The sequence below is a fragment of the Ipomoea nil genome, unplaced genomic scaffold (genome assembly GCF_001879475.1).
Source record: "Ipomoea nil cultivar Tokyo-kokei standard unplaced genomic scaffold, Asagao_1.1 scaffold2516, whole genome shotgun sequence".
Classification (NCBI taxonomy): domain Eukaryota; kingdom Viridiplantae; phylum Streptophyta; class Magnoliopsida; order Solanales; family Convolvulaceae; genus Ipomoea; species Ipomoea nil.
In genome coordinates this window covers 3,918-7,834 of record NW_017618944.1, presented here as the reverse complement: position 1 = coordinate 7,834, position 3,917 = coordinate 3,918, and positions in this window count along the sequence as shown.

Below are 3,917 nucleotides of genomic sequence, written 5' to 3'. Positions count from 1 at the left end.
GCCTTTGGATCTAAGATAATTAATTATTAATATAAAAGATTCAAAAGGTTTAAAGAGTAATTTTAGCACCCTAATAATTTTGACTTAAATAAAAGAATTGACTAGATCTCTAGAATTTAGGCCAACAAGAAGGAATTCACTGGGACTCTAATTCAACGATACAAACGGACACCAATTCAACGCTCTCCAGCGCTACACCCGTCCGCCTGCGAATTACGAACACGACACCCAACCCCGGCAAACTACGTGGAACGACGAAGAAACTCACCGGAGACAATGGCGGCAACAAACAACAACGAAAGTAAGTCCCCTGAAACCCTATTACGGTGTTTATCATGCGACTGTTGAATTAAATAGAATTTGGACTGTTGTTTACTGGTATGCAAGCCAGCAGATGAGTCGAACGGCACACCCTGAGGCACTAAAGTGCACAGACGGAAATTCCTTTTCTTTGGCGGCGATGGTTTTCGCTTTTTTTTTTTTTTTAAATATATATGACTTGTGTAGTTGTTTGATGCTAGTGTGGGTTTTTTTTAGTTTGATTTTGGTGTTTTTCCTGCTGTGTGCCGACTAATTTAAATGTACAATTCCGGAGCATTGTACGTACCCTACTCTCGTTATTACAGAGTACCATGTGTGCACATATGTGCTCATATACATGCCAATTAGGGATGAAACCCAAATATGTGCCCTAGATGCCGTGTGTGCCACTACGTGTTCTCGAATGTGCCAAACTGGTCAAAACCCCACAATAGGAGTGCAAAATGCCTCAAATCTAAGATCCTAATCGATTTCCAACATTTTGTATTAATAACTATTCACTCCTCTACAGATGAACCCTGCTCAACAGGCTGTGTTATCAACATCTCTCATGGCACAACGAAATAGTCGACGCGTGCTTCTCATCCCAAGTTGTTAAGAAAACAAATGAAGGATGCACCCTCAAATTTGATATAGAGGACACAAACAAGTCGACATATTCAGTGGAGTACAATTCTACAAACAGAACAGTACAATGCACATGCAAGATGTTCCATAGGATTGGGATACAGTGCAAACATGTGTTCTTGGCATTCAAGGCTGCAAATCTGGAGCGAATACCGAGCCAGTATATCTTACCACGATGGTCACGCAACACATGCTGGCATCACACGCAGATCTTCGCAAACACCGACCAGCATGGTTCGACTGAACACATCGACGGGGCTATAAGAATGGGGACCGTATTTGACGAGTTCTTCAAGTGTGTTGGGTATGCATACGGTAATAACGACAAAATAACTGAGCTGGCACACCTACTAAAAGCACACAGAGAGAAATCAGCAGAAAGCATACCCCAGGACGAAACCAGAGCATCAAAAACCGACATCATACGTGGCTTCTGTGGGTCTACCTCATCACCAAACATCAAGGTTCACCCCCTGCAATTGCTAAAAACAAGGGTTCCGGTAAGCGTTTCAAATCAACAAAGGAGATTGCATCAACACTAGCAGCCAAGGAGGTAAGGAAGTGCCGGACATGCAACACATACGGACACCATGATAGTCGCAACTGTGAGTTACGGACGAAGACAACAGGGCACAAGTAGGAAAACTGTACTGTGCACTTGAGAATAGGACCGTGTGCCTCACTGATGTACTGCCAATTATTTTATTCACATTCTTTAATGATGTATTTGTATACAGATAACTAGCTACCCACTCCATTTATCATAGCAATATATGCGTTCATGTGAATCGATTAATTCAATCTGTCTTAAAATAGCCATTGCGGACCGAGTCATTCGATTAAACAGAGTGTGCACATGAGAATACACATTGTGCCATTATGCAAAATGCAACCACCAACAATTGTTAATACTAGAACGTGTGCCCCGGATACCAAACTTGTGTGTCATCACGTGCTGTATACTTGTAGCCACCCCCTCGGTATCACGCACAGTCAAGAGTATGTGCCACTATGGTCAGACCGTGCCAAAGCGGTCGTTAGGGACAAAACAACAGTTGTTGTGCTAATCGCGTAAAACAACGTGTGCCAGAGTGGTCAGTAGAACTGGCCAAAACAACCTCAACTCATAAATGAAGAGTAACCACCCAAAAAAATAGAAAATTAGAATACATAAACAATAAAAACGAACATATTCACCGCACATACCCACATGACCAAGGATGATACGCTAATCAAGGAACAGATATAACAGTGTGCACACGAGAATACACGTGTGTGCCATTCTGCTAAATACACCTACCAAGAATGGTTACTACTAGAACTTGTGCACTGGATACCAAACTTGTGTGCCATCACGTGCTGTATGGTTGTTACCACACCCTATGTGCACGCCCATTCAACAGTGTGTGCCATTATGGCCAGACCGTGCTAAACCAAACTTGACGGCCAAACTAAAGTTAATACTGTCTTGTGTGCACTGGATACCAAACATGTGTTCCATAACGTGTTGTGTTGACGTAACCACACCCTACGTGCCAGAACATTCAACAGTATGTGCCATTATGGCTAGACCGTGCCAACGTGGCCACAACTACAGTAGTTGTCCTGTTGCGTAAATCTACATGTGCCAAAGTGGTCGGTGGGACTGGGCAAAACAAGCACCACTCATAAATGAAGAGTAATCACCTAGAAAAATAGACAATTCGTATACGGAAACACTTATAAGGAACATATTCACCGCACAGACCCACATGACCGAGACTGATACGATAAACAAGGAACAGAGATAATAGTGTGCACACGAGAATACGTGTGTGTGCCAATCTGCCAAATGCAACCACCAAGAATTGTTAATACTGTCATGTGTGCACTGGATACCAAACTTGTGTGCCATAACGTGCTGTATAGTTGTAGCCACACCCTATGTGCCAGCACATTCAACAGTATGTGCCATTATGGTCAGACCGTCCCAAAACGACCAGTAAGGCCAAACCTAAACTTGTGGTGCCTCTTGAACAAAACTACGTGTGCCAGAGTGATCGGTCGGACTGGCCAAAACAACCACCACTCATATATGAAGAGTAAGCATCAAGAAAAATAGAAAATTCTATACAGAAACACTAATAAGGAACATATTCACCGCACATACCCACATGACCGAGCCTAATACGCTAACCAAGGAACAGAGATAATACTGTGCACACGAAAACACACGCGTGTGCCAATATGCCAAATGCAACCACCAAGAATTGTTAATACTAGAACGTGTGCACTCGACACCAAACTTGAGTGCCATCACGCCTGCTGTATTGTTGTAGCCACACCATCTGTGCAACCATAGTCAACAGTATGTGCCATTATGGCCAGACTGCCATAGCAGCCAAAACTACAGTAGTTGTGATATTGCATAAATCTACGTCTGCCAGAGTGCTCGGTGGGACTGGACAAAACAAGCACCACTCATAAATGAAGAGTAAACACCAAGAAAAATAGAAAATTCGTATACGGAAACACTAATAGTAGGCACACGAGAATACGTGTGTGTGCCAATCGGCCAAATGCAACCACCAAGAATTGTTAATAGTGTATTGTGTGCACCGGATACCAAACTCGTGTGCCATAACGTGCTGTATACTTGTAGCCACACCCTATGTGCCCGCACATTCAACAGTATGTGCCATTATGTTTTGAATGAGCCACAACAGTTCTACAGAGCAAAGTTTAGTTGGTATACACATGAGTTCAACTACTGTACAAGCATGAAGTGTGCTGACTAGTGTCATAGCACGGATGGTGCCCTAAAGCTCATGTGCCACTGGGTTAACAATTTGTGTGCCATCATGTAACGGCAGAATCAACCAACACTCGTAACGGAAAAATAGACGCAGAATAACAATATAAATTAAAAAAGGCCACGGTAACAACAAACATATTCACCGAACATAACCAAGCGAACAAACCTAAACTAC